This window comes from Cydia strobilella, chromosome 3 (genome assembly GCF_947568885.1).
Source record: "Cydia strobilella chromosome 3, ilCydStro3.1, whole genome shotgun sequence".
Taxonomy (NCBI): Eukaryota; Metazoa; Arthropoda; class Insecta; order Lepidoptera; family Tortricidae; genus Cydia; species Cydia strobilella.
In genome coordinates, this window is record NC_086043.1 from 748,881 (window position 1) to 771,716 (window position 22,836).

At 37.0% G+C, this 22,836-nt stretch overlaps 1 protein-coding gene across 3 annotated transcripts in view; it reads right to left on the reverse strand.

The window, feature by feature from the left end:
• The window catches only part of LOC134755637 (solute carrier family 12 member 4), a 566,314-nt gene that overhangs the window by 402,302 nt on the left and 141,176 nt on the right, over positions 1–22,836 (reverse strand). The window lies entirely within an intron of this gene.

Genomic DNA, 22,836 nt, shown 5'->3' on the forward strand with positions numbered 1-22,836 from the left:
GACAGAGAGACATTATCGTTTCATTCGCTACGGCGCAAACAATTGCGATCGTGGCTAGGCCCCCAGCTCGATAATCGAATAATGGGAAGTGGGTCTAATGTATTTGTCTCGCCCGTATCTGTTTATCTAGGTCTCCTTAAGCTCTGTTTTTATGTCCCATATAAAAAATACATTTCGATTCGCCAATTTCCTATCCAATCTTGCTTCCATATCGATTTAGTATTAAAATAAAACTTAAGGCTTAAAACGCACTGCGGTTTTTTTCTTGCGGTTTCAGTCAACGTTACATTTTTTGCGGTTGCGGAACCGCTTTTGAAAAAACCGCAGTGCGTTCTAAGCCTAAGGAACCTTTGTGGCAATAGACCTGTAATATTAGACAACAATAGGCTACAGCCGTAAATGCATGAACACTTATGAGAAGAAAATCGGACATTGTTGATAATATGAACAAAGTCCGATTTTCTTCTTCGCGGTTCTCCTCCGCCTCCGAGTTATATTGTAACAATATTTACAATAACTTTTTGGAGTACCTACTCTACTCTACGTACCTGTACCTACTACACGGTTAAATTTAGTCAAGACATCTACTCACTAGAGGCACAGGGCGGACACGCTATACATCAATAATCACTTGCGTTTCTGTGTGAACGGCACGTCTGTACATGCGTCATAGTGTGTGTAAGTTGCTTAAAAATTGTACTAAGCGGCCGGCAAACGGCCGTCAATCTGCTGTCGCGGGGCGAGGTAATTCGAGTCGGGGCGGGTCGGTGCGTGGCCGTTCTGTATGATAATACTATTACTTAATCTGTGCTGGAGGTCAAATTCCACTAGGTTCGATCTCACACTCGACAAGACACTTTACGAATGTAGTGATCATTCTTATTGGCATTCGGATCCTTCAGAAAAATTTGATGATTCAACTCGGCGGGTGGCGCGGTGCCAAAGTGTCGCCCGTATCTGTTTATCTAGGTATTGGTATCGATCAGAACGTTATTTGGTTTTTGAGGTCACGTAAGGTCATTGGGATTTACAGTCATTTTGTTAGTTATTGGCTTTGACCGCTGTTTTAATTTAAAGAAGGTACAGTCGAACAAACTGATTTGTGACCCACCGTAGAACGTTTTCACAGTGTCTCAATCATATTTCTTATTAAATCAATGTACCATGCCAATGCCAATGACGGAATAAAAGTGAAAAGGTTTAATCTAGGCAGGAATCAATTTATTCGATTGTTTATTACTTTTCATAGCACTTTTCAGAATTTATCTTAAGTATCTTTTCTCAAAAAGTAGTAGTAGTGTGTGTAAATCCCGACCACATGGAGACTATATAAAGGAGCCAAATCTCTATGTACGAAAAGTGTCCATCAAAAAACAGTAATTAGGCGGCGCCACCATACACCGAAATACTACCAAAAACAACCTACGTAATTTGGTCGGGTTATTTGTTGCCTTATATGGTTCATGTTATACTCATGTCCCAGAGCCTAACTAGCGCCACCGGAGAGATTAGGAACTATTATTTAAAGCTGAAAGCGGTCACTTTTGCAACAATTCTGCCATAAGAGATTGGCATCCTTCCTATACCATCCATACCTGACCAGGTAATATATGATCATTGTCAAGAGGGCGCTGTTATGCTCGTGTACCTATAGGGTGACAATTCAGTTTAGTATGAAAAAAATAGTCCTAGTGAAATTCCGTAACATGACGCGTGACCATATAGTCTTGGTCAGACTTTAATAATAATGATATTTTCAATATTGAAATAAAATAATATTTCTTTATAAATGTGGTCGGACTGCAAAAACTGCCACACTAAGGTGAAGCTGAGCAAGACATACGTCAACTGGTTTAATTTAGCTATTATAATCCGTTTTTTCTATTCTATTTTTCGATGAAGTTTTTTTTGATGAATTTTTGTACCACTTTTTTGCCATTTGCACAAAGCCAAATTAAGCCGCGACCGAGTAAGAGCAGCAGCAGTTGAAGCTAAGTACTTAAATTCAGCTACCCCCAAAGAGTAGGCATTTTCAATTTTTTTATCAGGTAGGGTTTTTTATCAAATGAGTTTCTGGTAGTAGTTAACACTTGTACCAAAGAGGATATAATAAGATAGAGCGGTACTATCATAGTAAATTTTGTAACCGCTGTAAATTCACTACCATCTATCGACATACTTTAAAACTAAAAATGAAGATTTATAAAAATACGTTAAAATGTATTTAAATATGGATAAATGTTTTTTTTATGTGCAATTGTGCATTAATTATTTTTATATGATTTTGACCCATGTTCTTTCACTGATATGCGTTAAAATTATACTTAGATAACAAACGAAACCGTCAACGCCCTCTATACGAGAGTAGGCCAAAACTAGTGGCGCCCTCTGATCGAGAATCAAATTTTCGTGATTTTCGAGGCACGTTTTTCCTTAGACTGTATCCATCTATTACGGAGTTATATCTATCTTTGCTTATACAGACTACTGTTTAGGTTACAATATACTTACAAGGCTAAATACGGGCGCCACCTAGCGAGGTTCTAAAGAAATACATTTTGATAACAGCGCCATCTAACGAGTGGTCGTTAAATCGGAATGAGTTTAACTACGCTGCGAAACAGTACGTCTAACCCTCATTTCAGCTAACCAACGCGCCCTGCAGTTCTAACGCGGTGGTATAGATGGCGTGTATGGAAAATACGAAGTTAGTACACAACCATACAGTTTTTATGTTAATTTAATTTAGTACATAAGTATTTTAGTTTTGTTCTGATTGTAATTTCAATTTCAATTTATTTATTAAATAAAGATAACAATGATCATAATTTTTGTTAGTATATTCTTAAAAATAATGTAATAAAATAAATAATATAATGTAAATTAGATTTTACATTTAAAATTATTTTATTAATTTAAATTAGGTACAATTAGGTAATGTACCTATTTATAAAATTGTGTGTTTTTGCAGCATTCAAATAAACTTTTTATCTATCTATCCATAATTATATCATTTTCAGATTTTTTAACATAATAAAAGTTAAAAACTGTAATAGATGTCATATATTAAAGAAAAGTGACGAAGCCCTCCAGTGGTGAAGGCCGGATTCGAACCGGCGTCTTTAGCTATCGCGGCTAACGCCATGAACCCCTAGGCCACCCCGCCACGTAACAATAATAAAAGTTGTTATTGTTGAAAAATTATTACCTAAGATAAAATATAAGTCGAATGACCTAGTGAGTGAGTGAGTAATGAGCCAGTATTATCTATACGTCATAATTCCATAGAAGTTTGACGTTGAAAATTACACCTGCACTGCATGTGCTGTCGAAATCTCTGCAGACTTTTCTTGATTTGACTCTAGAAATAGTACAGTCAGCTGCAGAAGTTGCTAAGCGGGCGGATGTTCAAAATTACCTTGACACGCTCTTGTTCTAAATAAAGTCGCGTCAAGATCATTTTCAACACCTCGCCCGCTTAGCAATTTCTGCTGCTGTACTCATTTTGCGGAGTTTAGCTATAGGTAGTATTTTTCAAACAGAACGGGTACTGTGAAATATTACTATTTCGGGAGATTTTAGTTTTGGTTATAAATTGTAAGGAGATGACATCTGTCACCGTACCCATACTGTTTGAAAAGTACTATAATTGTTGAAAAGAACCCTATAACAGTGCAAGCAAAACGCAGTCTTGTCAAAATTAAATCCCAATAACAAATAGAAATCATATTTTCTAGTTCAAATGAGGGTGCAGTCGCATTTTTATTGATATGTTACTCGCAGCTCGACTCTAAAAAGGCGACTGATATCAAGATGAGATCGAATTGACTCGTAGGTTCGTGACTGAATCGTAGGTTCGAAAGCCTCCTGTACGAGTAGGTGAGTCAATCTGGCAATATCCGGTACACGACTGATTTCCTGTCGCCTCTGAAACCTGTAGCCAGCTATATTTCTCTCGTATATCTAGTTTAATAAGTTCCTATAGGAAACAGCAGGAGTAAACGGACGAGGTGTTCAAAATTATGTAAACATGTTTTTATTATTTCGACTACACAAGGCGTTACTTTGGGGTGCGAAATAAAGTTACGTAGTACGCTACGTAGGCGAAAAGGCGCGTCGCGGAGCGCGGTGAATCAATCCTTATTTATGAACTATTTTACGTAAGCTGAAGACGCGGGTTCGATTCCCGCCTCGGCCACCGGTGGACTTGGTCACTGTCTTTGGTGTATGTTATCTATTTCAGTTTCTATAGTCGCGATGCGGGGTGGGTTATTCGATTAGTTTTTAAAGATTAATTTAGTTTTAGTTTTATTAGTAGTACCTAAATTTCTTAGTTCTTAGGATTTTTAGTGATTGTTTTTTTTATGTCTGTGTAATTAGAAATGAAACGATGTGATGTTATATGATTAAAACTATTTTGCTAATTATCGAGGTTTCAGTTTATAGAAAAACTATTTGTTTTGGTAAAACAAAAAAATAATATTCATCATAATTCAAAGACAGTGGCCTTACTCGATACATGATTAGACGAAATCGGCACGATAGAAAATAATTGCAAAGATTGATCACGATTAAACGGATCTATGTTCTTATTTTTTTGATTTATGGGTATAAGTGAAAAAACTGAAACGGAGACGGCTTACCATCAGACGGGCCGTTTGCTTGTTTGCCACCGACATAGTATAAAAAAAGAAACAACAATAGCGGGTCAACTTTCATTAATGACACAGATTCGTCATAGTTATCATAAAATGTTATGTATATGAGTATGTAAATATTTTTGTTTGGTTGTGTGTGCAATTTCAGTCAATTCAATCTTTTATTATTATTTCATAATGTTCATATTGTTCATGTTGTTATTCGTAGTTGTGTTGTTCACGTAGTTAAGTACTTAATGGGGTTGGCCGGTCGAAATAATTAGCAGAGGGCGCCAGCATAGCTTGCCCTGTCAATACCTAGAATTGTGTCAAATTTTTGTTTTTTTTAATGCCCTGGATGCCAGACCTTTAAGCCAAATCTCATAGAAAAAGGGGCAAGCTACGATGGCGCCATCTCTGCAAACCTTTGACAGTTGCCAACCCCATTAAAACTGAAATATTAAGAACAATAAGCAAATTGGAAAACAAATGAAAGATACGTTTAATTGTAGTCTTGTTTAATGACTTTTAGCTTTCATCTGAAGACAAAAGAAACTCAATGACGACAACACAAAGTACGTAGTACAATGGTGTCATATTTAAATTTTCTTTTCAGGGTTCCGTACCAAAAAGGTACAAAAGAAACCCTTATGGTGCGACTCTGTTCGTCTGTCTGTCTGTCCATTGCTAAATATCTCGAGAACTACTGAAGCTATCGATTGGAAATTTGCAATAGTTATGGACAACGCTAACCCAAACACATTGGAAGTTTTATCAGAGGCAAGATGGTCTTGCTATTGCTATATTAGAAATTATCACTATCGACAATTTAACGCGAAAAATCATGTTTTACCTCAGCACCTCAAACATTGGTACCGTTCCAGTTAATGAGAACTATCGTTTTTTTGCTCACCAGTTGGCGCCTCTGTTGATGGTGGTCCAAAAGACTAAAGAACAGCTGTCAGTTATTGAAGTGACAAGTGACATTTCGAACTATGGAAAAGACCACCATCTACACTAGCGCCCCTAGCGGCTAATTCATACGCGTTAGCCCTTATTACATGAGGGTAGCTCCCGAATGAATGGTCCTAACCAAAAAAATATACCAAGTTTTTTTGTTTTTCTTACGCTAACTTTGTTATCCGTCTAACTCGCTCCCTTATTTCAGGCGCTAGAAGAGCATAAGTATTAGACTTACGTAAGTAGGGACAAAGCTATTTGTTAGAATGAGATAACGATATTCATATCTCAATCTGTAGTATAGCTGTGTCCCTACTTACGTAAGTAAAACTTACAAGTGTAATCCTGGCCTTAGACTTAAATTAAAAGCGTTCAATTTTACTTCTGGCAATACCTCACTGGTAGCCGACAGTTTACTGGTTTTCGCATCGACCCGTGCGTGGTGGGCCGCCAGTTTACTGCTTTTCGATCCGACCACTCAAGGGTTGACCGCCACTTGAAGGGATAAAATTAAAAACAAAGCCTTCGGCTATATCGCAAGCTATTTGAAACTAAAGTTAATACTGCAATGGTAGGTAGGCAGGGTACCGATGCACAACTGGCAATTTCCCTATATTAATATCAATCAATTTCTAGTATTTTTATATTGGTGCAAATAGAACCTATATATACGTAAATAGGAATAGGAGTTAGATGCCAAGAAAGTTTGTATGAAATTCACGCAAGAAGAACCACCTTGGTGAGCAGTTTAGAAAAATGCCATATAAAAAAACCCGTCAAGTGCGAGTTCGTTTAACTCGCGCACCGAGGGTTCTGTACAAACTTTAAATTTTCTCATGTAAATAGAATCACGAAAGACATTTGACCAGAAGAATACTAAGCGTAATTGTGTGCGCCATCTATCGGCAAATTGGCTAACTTATTTGCGCGACTTGTATTATACATACAACATACGTTGGTTTTTCAGGGATAATTCCTTATCATGTGATCCAATTTGAACAATTTTTGTTTTATTTGAAAGAAGGTGTTTTTAGTGTAATCTTATAGACATTTCAAGTATATAAAATACACCCGCAACTTGGCTTAAATTGCAAATTAAATTAGAAAATGTTTTATGTAATTTATAAAAAAGTTTTCAAGATTGAGGTTTGATTATATTTTTCCTGTAATATGGATGATAATGTTATTATTATGTAAAAAAAATATAATTTTTGTTTGTAAACTTCGGAGATAAGGGGGGGGGGGATGGTATTTTTTTTCACATTTCCCTTCATAAGTCAATATTTTATTTCTATGAAAAACAAATAAAAAATTGTTTTGTTATGTTCAATTCGAGCTCTTTCAAATGATATCCCACTCGATCTAGTAACTAGACTGAAATTTTGTCCCCTCTTTATATTGGGCATTTTTCATATAAAAAAAAAATACACTTCCCATGTGTTTTGGGGTATTTTATAACTATTCTAAATTTCAAATCCATAGCTTCAGTAGTTCTCGAGATATTTAGCAATGTGACAGACAGACAGACAGACGGACAGAGTCGCACCATAAGGGTTCCTTTTGTACTTTTTTGGTACGGAACCCTAAAAACCGAAAGTTAAAATGGCGCCGATTTGTTATTAAATGTGTACGTCGGCGTCGTAGTCTCTAGGTGCGATGCCATGTTTGATTATTTTTTGATAAACGGCAAAGTAAATGCAGATGCAAAGTAATTAATCCGCACAAAACCTTACTTTTTACAAAGGCTAAACCATTTAAAAGTGCCATCAGCTCCAGGGCAATCTCATTACTCTCATACAATTTAATTACAGCTCCATCCAATAGTAGTTGGGTTAGGAAAAAAGGGAAAAAGGTTTTATCGCGCGTCGATACACAACGGCACAGCAGTTTACAGGTTTTTATTTCATGGTAGAGTCTGTTCGGAACGAGAAAAGTCGTTAAAATTGGGCCCCATATGATACATTCCACGACTCTTCTTTCATACTAAATTTTTTTTCGCGCGTCGTTACACAACGGCACAGCAGTTTACAGGTTTTTATTTCATGGAAGTGTTCGGAACGAGAAAAATCGTTAAAATTGGGCACTATATGATACATTCCACGACTCTTCTTTCATACTAATTTTTTTTTTCATACTAAATATGTCGTATCTCCGCTCGCAACTTAATAATGTCAACCCTAATATCTTCCCCTCAAGGATTGTATTTAAAAACATAATATTTTAAGAATCCTATAATCCTCTTGAGAAAACCTTAATATTTGCTAAGAAATTGATAATATAATGGTGATTAGTAACTTATTTAACTCTTGATATCCTATATACGACCTATGACAATAGATAGATATTTTAAGAGCGCAAATTTTAAAATATATAACTTTATAGACCTTTGTGTTGAATGTCCAACATTCTGAGTATAATATGTTTTGAAAAGATGTGTCCCGCCGAGTTTGTTGCCGGTCCCATATTGGGATACCCTCCTACAATTTAGAAGGGAATTAAATCTTCTCGGGTCCGAGGTGTAGGGTTGGAGCCGGCGTAGCTTTATCGCGTATATATATATCTTTACTTGAAAATAGTTGTATTGTATAACTAGCCTTATGAACCGATTTTGCATGTATTTCTGTATGTGGGTATTTTTGCACTTTGTAGTTTTTCTTCAGTCACCCGTTGACCACGAACGCTGTAAAGGGTTTCGAAACGTCGGGATGTATTAAAAATTCAATATACGCGATATAATCCGGTTTCATAGTTTTATTTCATGAGTAACTATCGCGGTAACCGAAGACAATATTATTGAATAAGTATGTTACTTTTAAATAAGTTAATGTGCTCAACTCCCAAAAAAATTTTACGTTGCAGCTACTCCATTCACAAATAAACTGTAGAGATCATATTTCCACGAGAGATACTTCACTGCGCTAGGTCGAAAATTTAAAATTCGAATGCCAATCCAGGGTTGCTAACCACTAATTGAAGACAGGTAAAAATACTCCCATCAGGGTTGAGGGTAGACGGCGGCCGCCCAAGGCCGTGAGTTCGGATGGCTGCGCGAGTCATAGTCTGATTGGACGAACCAGTAAACTTGTGATACCTTGAGGTATTGTCAGGAAAGTGAATGGCAGTGTAGCGTGTAGTGCACAAAATGTCTACTCAAAATCACGAGCTGCTTTGATCCTAGAAGAATTTTTTTTTCTTAAGATGACGGCAAAGAAAATAAAGGAAAGAAAAATTTATGGAAATTTTTGGGACATTTATTTTCTCCTATGAGGATTAGAGGTGCTCGTGAAGTAGAAATGATATAAAAAATCCCAACTCTAACACGTGGCAGTGTACCTATAATCCATCCTTACTAATATTATATATGCGAAAGTCACTTCACGCTTAAACCGATTTAGTTGAAATTTGGCACAGAGATAGTTTGAGTCCGGGGGAAGGACATAGGATAGTTTTTATGTCGGAAATCATCCTTAAAGAGTATGAAACGAGGGTTGGAGTTGAGATAATTAACGAGTTGCCTGCTAGTTAATGTAAGCAACTATAAGCATATGCTCAAATTAAATGATTGCCATTAGGCTTTATTCAGGCGCTACACTCCCTTTAGGTGCTGTCACTAATTCCACGCAGACGACGTCGCGGGCAATAGCTAGTTTTTAATAAAATGACCCAGTAGATTGTTGAACTTGCTATCCGTTTAAAGATACGGTAACTCGTAACACTAATTAAAATATGTTTCTGTCGTTTCATATAGACTGATTCGTATTCTTCTAATAAGATCATAACTGGAACTCTTACCAAATCAGTCTCATATTTACTGGTTCAACCGAGCTATCGACTCGGGCGAGTCCAAGCTACTGGAACATTCCAAGGTCGAGTAGAAATAGATTGTCAATTCTGCCGTTTCCACTGGCTTGATTAGGTTTCTACTCGATTGCCCGTCGAGGTGTTTCGCGATTTGTTGTTTACAGGCGTTTGCGTAAACATTGTATTTTTAGAATCACGTTTAACCCACTAGTTAATATGTGAAACCTCGCAAATGTCGATACTAATTGAAAAATTTCCAAATAGGTACTAAATCCCTAGTACTCCTACTTGGTTTCGTCATTACCAAGCTAAAATGGAGTTGAGCGGGACATGTTGCTAGGCAGAGTAATGGTAGGTGGACTAAAATGTTAACGGAATTGTGGCCGCTTTCGATTGAAAGAAGCCCCTGGTGTCCATTGGCTCGTTGGGTGGACGACATCCAACGGAGCCAGGCGCTTCTTTCATCCGAAAGCGGCCACCAATCCATCAACATTTTGGTCCACCTGCCATCACTATGCCTGGCAACATGTCCCGCCCAACTCCATTTAAGCTTGGTAATGACGTCTCCCACATCTCGCACCTTGGTGCGGCGTCGGATCTCTACATTCCTCACTCGGTCTTAAAGTTTGGTGCCGAGCATCGCGCGCTCCATGCTCAAAAACTGCAAAAGTAAATTACGTAGACGTTAGCAAATATGTCAGTATTGAAGTGGTACGGGTACTGAAGTCATTAGGCGAATACCTACCAGCATTCCATCATAGTCATTAAGCATTTTACGGAACTGGCCGACATTTTTAAAGAATTTTTTTCTGAAAATATTACCGTATCGTATTGTTGAAGCTTGACAAATGACCTAAAGAAATATTGTCAGGTTACCGGAGATGGTCTGACATTTTTTAAATATTTACTATGTTGGTACTGTTATCAGTACCAACATAGTAAAGTGTGCCAGTGTGTATCTGTTTAACAAAAAAAAATGACGAAGCCTGTTGCGGATATCATCATTGGTATTTTTGGGACGAAGCATGTTGCTGATTTGCATTTGTAGCCACCTGACGAAGCCTGCGTTGCGGATTTTTTACATGTAACTATATTATTTTTTAAAGATTATTGTGATAAATTGCTCACTTTCTATTTATTGGACTAGATTAGTTTATACATATTTTTTCACCAGAAAAAACAAATACCTATACAACAGTATCATGTTATGTCACTTTCTAAAGACAATGAGAAACAGTGCTTTTCGAGAGCAAATGCAAGTCACTAAAAGTCATTTTCTAAATGGCCTACAGTCTGTTGGAAGTGTAACGCTGGCCATCTATAGAAGATACTTCAAATTCAGATGTGAAAACTGGTGTTCGTTCCGTTTGTCTCTCGGCAACTATTTTTCCTATGTAAACATGTCGTCAAATTTTTTTTATAATTAATAACAGGTTATGGGCTACATATTTTTTGTTCAAATTCATAAGGAACTTGTCACTGTAATCAGAATAGGTGTCTTGCATAAAAAACAATATCTCAAGGAACCTCCTTCTACGTGAACTTTTGAATGAAAAATTCATTGAGATGTGATTGAGATATTATTACTATATAGACGCTATACCAAACAATGACCACGCAATCAAAACGTCGTAAGCGCCATAAAATTCATGGCGCTTACGCGTTCAGGTCGCGAGACTCACGCTCCGCTTCTATAGTTTGTTATCAAAACAATATTGCGCAAAATACTGGTTCGGGGTCTCGGTTCTATACTTTAGTAATAATAGTTAAATGCAAGAATTTCCGTGAACTTGCACCATCCCACTAACCCGGGGTTAAGCGGTTAAACCGTTAACCCAGTGTCAAATTGTACTAGTAACCATGGTAACTCCAGGTTTAACCGGTGTTTGCTTCATCTTTGTTTTTCATTGATTTCGTTTATCCTTTGTCTTCACAACGTAGTAACAATTTAATAATTATTTTTGAGGTTACCTCTAGCTACGCCACAGTTGCTTGAAAATTGACTTATCTTGACCCCTATCCCAACGAGATAAGGTCCTGTATAGGTCAGTTTGTGTTTACTAATTGGAAGCAAAGGCAAAGGCTGACAAAATTCTTAATTTGCATTTTGTAAGGGTTCAAAGGATGATTTTAATAACAAAACTTCCGTGAGACACAGACATATTAAATATATTAATAGCGGGTCACTCACGTGTTTTAAGTCGAAAATGCTCGACATGTTTCACTCCGTACCGAGGAGCGTCATCAGGAGCTTGCGTCGACGGTGACGGACCGGCGCAGACTGCGGGCCGCAGCCCTCCGCGCCCGATGACTCGGCGCGGGCGCCGGTGGCGGCAGGGGGGGCGAGAAACTACCCTCGTTTACGGCATTATTGTCAAATGATGGGTTGCACACAACAATCAAAGGATGATATTTACTGCGTCTTATTATTATGTACTAGCGACCCGCCCCGGCTTCGCACGGGTGCAACGCTGATGTGTTATACATATAAACCTTCCTCTTGAATCACTATCTATTTAAAAAACCGGCCAAGTGCGAGTCGGACTCGCGCACGAAGGGTTCCGTACCATTACGCAAAAAACGGCAAAAAAATCACGTTTTTTTGTATGGGAGCCCCCCTTAAATATTAATTATATTTTGTTTTTAGTATTTGTTGTTATAGCGGCAACAGAAATACATCATCTGTGAAAATTTCAACTGTCTAGCTATCACGGGACAGACAGACAGACAGACAGCGCAGTCTTAGTAATAGGGTCCCGTTTTTACCCTTTGGGTACGGAACCCTTCGAAATGTATAGTCGAAACGCACCCTCATATCGCTCTGGTTCATATCCGTCATCGATAGGCAGGTATTAGGTATTCTTTAACTAAACCAGTAAAGCAGTATTATGTAACGTAATTTTACCAAATAGTGGCGGCAGAAGTGGTATTAAAACGTCATATTACGGGTTAATATCACTCCGGTCCATATCCGTCATCGATAGGCAGGTATTAGGTATTCTTTAACTAAACCAATAAAGCAGTATTATGTAACGTAATTTTACCAAATAGTGGCGGCGGAAGTGGTATTAAAACGTCATATTACGGGTTATATCGCTTCGGTCGGTATCCGTCATCGATAGGCCATCCATCTTTCTGTCAACAGCCGGGCCTTATTATAATATATAGGAATATGGGATAGGCGAATGGGTCAATGTGGCAGAATTCAACAGTACAAGACGGATAAATGTGTTCTTTATTTATTTAAAAATTTAAATCAGGCAACAAGGCCCATATTACAAATACCTTACAGACTAACATATACTATATGCATTTTATAAACTTAAAAACTAAACACTATTTAGGCGACAAAACGGCGTGGCTCCGTTGAATCGATAAAATCGATACGATCTTTGTACGATGCCATTAAATACCTGTAACGGATACCTAAAGAACCTGCTTTGATGTGTTAAAAAAAACATAAAATGTCAATCAGAAATTAGGCATTGCACATATATTCATTTTTAGGGTTCCGTACCCAAAGGGTAAAAACGGGACCCTATTACTAAGACTCCGCTGTCCGTCTGTCCGTCTGTCACCAGGCTGTATCTCACGAACCGTGATAGCTGGACAGTTGAAATTTTCACAGATGATGTATTTCTGTTGCCGCTATAACAACAAATACTAAAAAGTACGGAACCCTCGGTGGGCGAGTCCGACTCGCACTTGGCCGGTTTTTTATTTAAAACTTTTATAGCTACCTATCTAAATAATAAAAAGAATTTATTACACAATATTACATAAAATAGGTACGTCATGCTCAGAGAGATGTTAATCGGAGGGATATTTAGTCCGAACGGAAAGCTATTATTACCTATGTATGTGGGCTAATTAACTTTTAGAACACTGGTTTCGTGTTTTAGACTACCTAGCAAATTCGATTTTTCAAAAAACACGTTTTGTTTTTTTTTTTTTTAAGTTGAAATAAATGGTTTTTTTCTGATTTTTGTATGGGAGAACTTTTTTCTGCCAAACAAAAACGTAAAAAATCAACATGGTTTTTGAAAATTCGATTTTTCTTTGCTCGGGAGTCTAGGCACACGAAATTAAGTGTTCTAAAAGTTGATTCCCTGTGTAACTCAGAGAAAAGTACGGTGGAGTTCAAGTTAGTTACCTAAGGTACTTAGGGAATGATATTATAAACGTCATAACCCGAGTACCTAACATCTCTCGGTCCATTTCCGTCATTGCGAGACCATCCATCTTGCTGACACACACCAAACTTTATTATACAGGGTGAGAATTGGGTCAGTGTCATACCGTTTGATTTCTACACTTTTAAGTAGATGTCACTATTTATAAATTGACGAGTATTGTCGTAAAAGTTAGACGAAGAGCGAAAAAGCGAGCATCGATCGACAGACCAAACTTCTATGTGTAGTTTGTTTGTATGAAAAATAATGAAAATAACGGCATTCGATCCTTGTCTCATGTTTTCGCCAAATAGTGGAGGAATGAAATTAAAACGTCATAATTCGGGTTACATCGCTCAGTCCATTTCCGTCATGGCGAGACCATCCATCTTGCTGACACATACAAAACTTTATTATACATGCTGGGACCGTGGCAGGTCGAGTAATGGTTGATGTCATAGCTTTTTTAAAATACAGCTATTTGCCGTTTATAGCACAGGTCGCACCACATACATATGGACAGCCAAAGTAACCAGATACATCGTAATAGACCTTTGTTACCATACAATAGTACATTTCGATGCTAGTGCGGAAAGTAAAAGAATGACATATACGCACGTGTATCGAACGAAGTTTTTTAATACAGTTGCGAAAAAATAAGAAAAGCAACAAGTAAGGAATGGAATTCGAAACTTTTATATTATAAATTCTGTGACACTGACATCATTGACATTGACATTATGAAGAGGTGTTTTTCGAGCTTTTATTCGACTAGAATAGATTTTGTTATTATTATTGAACCCACTTCAATGAATGTTTTTTTTTTTCAAATGCATGTTCTATAAGACAGAAACAATTGTAAATATTAAAACATTGTACTATTATTACCTAAATATCGTTATTTACCATTATTTGAGTATCGTATATTTATAAAAACAATATCGAATGTTGCCTTTGGAAACTTAAAACATTCTTGCAGTAAGAAAATCCGTCTCTTCTTTGACAGGCGTTCCGTTCCATTCAGACAACTTATTAAGAACGGTTTTTCAACATTAAAAAATAAACGTGTTATACTTATAATGATGAAGAGGTAAGTAATAAAATATGAAATATGCATATTTTTCGTATTCTTACATTAACAGTAGGTTTTTATGTTGATTACGACGTTTAAAGGAAACTAATATTAACACTCATCAATAAGTAGTCATGAATTGGAACAAGTAAAAATTTAAAAAAATTGGAAAAGTAAAAAGCACCAGTTCGCGAATACCAATTTTCCGCACGCTAAACAGCCACGAAAAGTAGCACTTTTTGAGCAACTGTATTAAAAATGAATATATTCCGTTTATTTGGCAAATTTGACCTTCTCTTTATATTTGGTATGTAGACAGAAAATTGTTGCTTTAGTCTCTTTTTACTACCTGTACTTATGTTTAAATATCCTATTTATAGTATTTATTCTATTATATACTATTGCTTTCAGTAAGGATACATTGATAACTGGCGATTATCACAGCAAGCTAATTGACACTTGACACTGACAGCGTATTGTACATTTCGGGGTTGTTAAGTAGCAACAGGACTTCCTGTTCGAGCGCCATCTTGATAGCCTCGTGATGTTTGTTACTTGCTCATTAATATTGTTTACAGTACATATGGTGCTACTTTCTCGCACTAGTGCGTAAAGTGCACTTTTTTGTGCATATGTCGAAACGTCGGGATGTATTATAAATTCAATATACGCGATATAATCCGTTTTCATAGTTTTATTTCATATGTCGAAAGTTTAAAGGGCCATATGTACTGTAAAACGTTGTTCGATACACGTGCGAATAGGTAATTCGCAACTCGTGTCGATTTAAAACACTCCGTGCGGTCGTGTTTTAATTTATCGCCACTCGTTTCGAATTTCCTCTAACGAAAATAACTATTAAAGTGTAATATCGATAGCTTATTATACAGTAAACTAATGTGGTAGTGTGCAGTGAATGGAAAATTAATATTGAAGCGCGTTTAACCACCATTTTGGAGTCACCCGCCGGTAATCCACGTGCTTCTTGTAAAGTCCAGCTATCTCTTTACAAGAGCTAATTAAATCACCGTACACTGTCTTGTAATAATCGTACAATTTTAGTAGTAGTTACGGCTTCTAAGACCTTGATACTGGCGAAATAGTCCCACTGGACTGAAGCCATCATTTTAAAAGAATGAATGAATGAAAAGTAGCAACTGTACATAAGATCATAGAGTAACTTATACTAGAGCGGTACTGTCATAGTAAATTTTGTAACCCCAGTAAATTCACTGCCATCTGTCGACACACTTTAAAACTAAAAATGAAGATTTATAAAAATACGATAAAATGTATTTAAATATGAATAAATGTTTTTATTTTATTTGCATTAATTATTTTTATGATTTTAACCTATGTTCTTTCACTGATATGCGTTTAAATTGTTAAATAACAAACGAAACCGTCAACGCCATCTATACGACAGTAGGCCAAAGCTAGTAGCGCCCTCTGAACAAGAATCAAATTTTCTTGATTTTCGAGGCACGTTTTTTCCTTAGAGATAAGATAGATATAACTCCGTAATAGATGGATACAGCATCTATTACGGAGTTATATCTATCTTTGATAAGATGGTAAAATGTCAAACGTGTGAATTCTCAATGTCTCGCAACAATTGTCACGGTGATGAAACGAGGGACAGGATATTGATAACCATAATTACGATTTACCTTTTCAACTTACCTTTTGTTTCCTGCTTTTTTTTTTTTTTTTTTATTGAAAATTTAACAAAAATTATAACATTATAAGTACCTTAATCTAATGTTCGCCAAACTGTGAAACAGTTTGTTGGCGGTGCGCTCTAAAATAATCTTAAACTAAATAGGTACACTAAAATTAAGTAAGCAGTTAAGTAGTTAGGTATAGCATTAGGAACATACTTATACGTAGGTATCTTAAATCTATCATGCGAGACGGTATCAACTGTCCATGCGTAGATCCTATCTCGTTGAGATAAGGTCCACGTTTAGTAACTATGCTTGTCCCAATTCTCAGTTACCTTTATCAATTGTTCTCAAGTTCACCGTTTTCCCGCTGACCCCGGCAGCTGGTATTTTTATTTACCTGGAACAAAACATTCGGCGACGCTCATAAATCAAGCGCTGAAGAATTCGCGGCCATTCAGGCGCAGGAGAAAGGCGGAAATATTTTAAAGATATAAACGTGGCGAGATAGGGTTCCGTTCTGCGCAGTTTTCTTAGTGAAATATGGGGTGATTTTTCAACCCTTGGCCATATTTTTGAGTTGTATACATATACATCATACTGAGCAACTCTTTCTATGGGATCTACCCCGAAAGGAAAAAAAATGGTTCTCCAATAGAAGATATCAACATCTGATCAACAAAAAAATGCATGATTAATAATTCAATACTATAAGTTTAAATTTTATTGTTTTTTTTTGTATTAATGTATTTATGTTTTGACACCCGTCTTGCATACTTATGTACCTAATTGCAATACTGAGAATGTATGATTAAATATATACAAATAAATAAATATGAAATATGAAATACGCGTAACTTATCAAAACACTTGAGATACTGATTATGGTTGCGATAATTTTATCAATGTAGGTAAACAAGATAAGATTAAATCAAAGTTATAATATAAATATGGCAGTAGTATATCTTTTTATTAGTTATGCAGTCGAGCTTGAAGTCGAGAGCTCGCATTTTACATTTATTACATTATGTATGTGTTGTAAACAGAAAAAAAATTACCTAGGTATCTCCATAGAGTAACTTATACTAGAGCGGTACAGACTACTGTCATAGTAAATTTTGTAACCCCAGTAAATTCACTGCCATCTGTCGACACACTTTAAAACTAAAATTGAAGATTTGTAAAAATACGATAAAATGTATTTAAATATAGATAAATGTTTTTTTTTTATTTGCATTAATTATTTTGATGATTTTGACCCATGTTCTTTCACTGATATGCGTTAAAATTGTTAAATAACAAACGAAACCGTCAACGCCATCTATACGACTGTAGGCCAAAACTAGTAGCGCCCTCTGAACGAAAATCAAATTTTCTTGATTTTCGAGGCACGTTTTTTCCTTAGACTGTATCCATCTATTACGGAGTTATATCTATCTTTGGTATCTCTAAATAGCGTTCGTATGTATAGTATGAATTATCTCAGATGATTTTTTCGGGCTCGGGCCCTAATCCGTTAAACAAAAGCCTTTGTTTCTTTTAAGAGCGGTCTTCAGCACGCGCCAAAGCAACCATGTCGATAAAAAGCAACTATCGTGATAGTATTAAGGTTCAAATTCATGTGACAGCTCATTCAGATAACAATCATGGCGGTATTGTTTTTGGAGATAACAAAACGCATCTCCGAATGGGCTGTTTCATGAATTTGAACCATACAATTAGAAAGGTAAATTTGCTTTTTAAACGGTCTTGTTCCTGTTACTTATATCGGGGTCATTAGCAGTAAGTAGTGTAACCACTGCATAAATGAAACGATACCTTTTGTTTAAAATCACCTGAGATAATTCATACTATACTAAAAATACCACACTACATAGAATGGGTAAAAGGCTAGATGATTTTAACATTAGGTACCTATCTATAAAGTCATGAGGGGTTAGAATTAGAAACAACGTTTCATGGAGACTGTATTAAGGAGCCAAATCTCTATTTATGAAAAGTGTCCATCAAAAAACAGTAATTAGGCGGCCCCACCATACACCGAAATACTACTAAAAACAACCTACGTAATTTGGTCGGGTTATTTGTTGCCTTATATGGTTCATGTTATACTCATGTCCCAGAGCCAAACTAGCGCCACCAGAGAGGTTAGGAACTATTATTTAAAGCTGAAAGCGGTCACTTTTGCAACAATTCTGCCATAAGAGATTGGCATCCTTTCTATACCATCCATACAACGTTTGTTTTGATCGGGGCAAGAGAAACAGCTCAGAGTGCGTAGTCAACGTGCAATCGTTTACGCTCCTTAGCGAACGAAACGCAAGTGTCACTGTCGCACTAATATGGAAGAGTGAGAGAGATAACTACGATACAATACGGAGCGTTAACGATTGTCACGTTAGCTACGGGGCCAGATCTACTGAGGATTCCCTAACGCAGCGTATTACGTAGGCGAACAACGCGAACACGAAGCGAAGCGGCGCGGGGTAAATCAATCCTTTGATACCTATAGAAGTGTCCTACGTGGGCGATCTCGTTGCGAACGCGAACGCCGTGGGCCCGCCACGCCGCGATATGCCGCTTCGCTTCGCGTTCGCGAGTTGTTCGCTTACGCAGCGTCTTACCTTACGTAGGCGTTCGCAACGAGATCGCCCAAGTAGGTCACTTCTATAGGTATCAAAGGATTGCGTGCCGCTTCGCTTTGCGTTCGCGTGTTATTCGCCTACGTAGTACGCTGCGTTCCGTAAGACGCAGCGTAAAAGTTTTTCTTTTGCCCCATTTTTTGTTTACGACATCTAACCGTACTATTTTATACTTATTGGTCCGATATTAAAGTAGCAAGGGTCCATCGGTTTGCCGCTGTCACTGTCACATTTCGCAAGAAAGAACGGGAAAGATCATGCGCGCCAAGTGTCAATTTTGATCGAATATTGTCGATTTTTATTTATTTTAAAAACGTTACCTTACAATATCGAAATCAGAAAGCTATGAAATTACTATTTAAGTTAAGATTCTTTTTTCATCTTTTTTTGTTTATAGTATCACATAATAAATAACCGAGTAAAGTTTGATTAAAAGTCCGAGTTAGAGGTTACTTTGGGAATTAATTGTATCTAGCGAAGTGTCATAATTCGTGTATCGGAAGCTATGTTATTAAAGATAATATAGTCAAGAACTACATATATTTTTTCCACGTCTACGAATATCAACGGCTCTTAGAAAAACATGATCATATACGGAGATTTTTCGCCTTTTGGCTCAGGGAGCTAAAATGTTTTCTTTGCCCACGGTACCCTGAGCAAAGTTACGCAAACTGTCATACTGTAGGGACTGAGTTATACGAGTAATGTCGATGATAAAGTCCCGTCACGGCGGAGTCACGTTTACTGCTATTGGTACCTATATTTGGTATTTCTTTGTGAGACGTAACATTTTATTGTGTTAAATAAATTCATTTACTCATTGCGAGATAAGGAAATAAATGTGAATAAAAAGCTAAAATTAAGAACATCACTGACATTATACAGGTCGGCTAAAAATAAGTGCATTACTAGTGCCAGGGAGGTTTTGGATTATACTGAGCAACTTTTACAATGGGACCAACGTCGAAATCGCTAAAGAAAAATTTACCCTCCCATAGAAAATGAACCAGCCAAATTTTTTTTCGCGATTTCGGCGTTGGTCCCATAGTAAAAGTTGCTCAGTATAATCCCAAAATCTCCCTGGCAACGGGAATGCACTTATTTTTTAGCCACTGTGTATAGAATCATATTATTTAGTTATCGTGCGTCATGCCTGCGCCATTACATTATATACGGACAAGTTCAAACGAAATGCACGTTAAATGCCATCAGTTATACATACAAGCAAGGTAATAATATATTAATAATTAATATAATTCGCGCGTGTATTTCGCTCGTACTTGTTCCGCACAAGCACACGTATTGGTGGTTATTATTACGCAATAATATTTTCACAGATAAGAAATTTGTTGTAACAAAATAGCTTATCTTTATGCTGGCAGTAATTTGCGGTTTTTGAAGAAAGGTTTATCTCATGTGTTAAGATCAAGGGCCTGACACTCTTTGATAGAGAAAGATAGTCTTATTGCGATTCCTATAAGAGGAAAGAGAAAATAGTGCCATGCTTTGCCCTTATCACCGACCGGGTTTTTTTTTCATGGTCGGGTTATGGCAGCATAGGTAGGAGGCGATGGCGAAATACCGAAATTTATAAGAGTGAAAGAGAAAAAGGATTATGCTGCCATACATTAACCTGTCAATACATGAATATGTCTTTCTCTTACCCCTGGTCGCTCGGTTTCATGTCTATAACTACTATACTATATCTGTGGTTAAGATAAAGAGTGGGAGTGAGAGAAAAACTTGAACCTATAGGGTCTTAACCTTAAGGTGGACCTCCACGGATGGTCAAGGGTTGCTGCACAGTCGCCATTTAGATATCTGTATATCTAATATCTGTACTAGGTAGTAGGTACTTTAACGTCTTGGTAATAGATGCTTTGTTCAGATATTTTTGAATACCCTGGGCGCTCCGATATATCTGGCAACTATACATTAGTACACAGGGGAAAGCCATCAATCTCTTCTAGAAAAACTATTTGAGCATAAAGTAAGGGTGTGGATGCCCGCATAGGTACATTTACCACATGTGATTTTTTTCCCGATAATAGCAGATGGGAGAGTTATGCCTTTTTATACGTATTTACGTAAACGTATATATTTGTTAGTGAGTAATTGAGAAACATATTATTGAACATTACTCAATACTCTAACAAGCTAGCTAAATCCATACTATCCATACTCCATACTAATATTATAAATGCGAAAGTCTGTCTGTCTGTCTGTCTGTGTGTTCCCTCTTCACGCTTAAACCGCTGAATCGATTTAGATGAAATTTGGCATAGAGATAGGTTGAGTCCCTGAGAAGGACATAGGATAGTTTTTATCCCGAAAATCATCCCTTAAGAAAGTGAAAAGCGGGGTGGAATTGAGATAATCAACGACGTGCCTGTTAATTTGTGTGCATAATATGCTCCAATTAAGATTGCTATGAGAATTTTTCCAGGCGCTAAACTTACTTTAGCTGCTGTTACTAAGTCCACGCAGACGAAGTCGCGGGCAAAAGCTAGTATATTATACCTACAAGTTTTATTTTACAAAAAATAAAACAATTAATTTGAACCGTTAGATTTAATGAGCTATATTAATATAAAAAATATAATAATATATAAAAAAAACTTACTTCGTTGAGTCACAGCGGACTCACAATGGCCTTAAGTCGGATTGCTCGACGTATGAACATATAGTGTTGTACTATACATATTTGGCCTACGTGTACAATATGTATGTATTTTCTGATCCTTCAAACCGCCAATTACTATATTACTAAAAAAAAACTGGCAACCCTAGCCCCCAGGTCCCATAGACCCTACTGCAGCGGAAGCATGGTCGCATCTTTATCGTCTGTCACCATGCCTGTCACGTTCTAACGAGTATGTAAGTGCGAAAGTGACGCATGACGCGACAGGCGATGAAAAAGCGACCATGCTGACCCCGCTGGTCCTTTAGGCCAAATTCTGCCACATTAAACATTTTGAAAAAAAAGAAATACACAAAATATCAAACTATATAATACTTTATAATAATTTCACGAAGATCGGTTGAGAATAGGTACCTAATTAACTTAATTTTTGTTAGAGATTAATTAAGCCATCGACAAACAGGCAGACGTACATACATTCTGTAGTTACTAAGGTTGACCTTTGATCCTAAAACACATGCTTATACCTACATGAAGAATATCATGTTGGCATCACATTTTAAAAACCAGAATACGCCTCTAGGATCGCGTGCAAATTAATTCCAGGCAAATAGTTTCAGTCATTATATAGTTTCAGCTGAGTGCTGTATTACAGGATACGGGATGTTTAACCACAAGGGACTGGAATTGACAGGATTCGTTACTTGTTAATGGATTAAATTTATAAAGTAAGTAAAATGAAATATGTTAATTAATGTTTTATTAACATTTTAAGATGTAATCGAAACTGAAGTATTTTTTTTTTGAAGCAGAAATGTCTGCGAGCATTACTCCAAATTTTTAAAATGGTAAAATGTACACCTCCGCCAGGACTCGAACCTGCGACCATTGGAACAACGGTCACCGGTGCAATCGCTTCTGCCAACTTAGCCACGGAGGCCTACCAGATGTGTGCTAATTTTTCCATCCCTTCCTTCCTTCCTTCAACGCCTTAAGGGTGGCGTATAATAACATTTACCTGTAGGCCAGGAAATGAATGCCCAAAAATAGGTATAGAGGGAAATGCTTAGAACACAATTTTTGACTTCGTAGCTTTGTTTGGACTATTTAGGAGGTGAACATATATCAAAAGTCCCCGGCCGTAACCCTGGTGCTGGGGGGAGAGGGGGGTTTGAAGGTTCCACTCTTATATCTCGGAAACTATGCGTCTGAGCGACTTGGCCACTTATACAAAATGAATTTGTTAC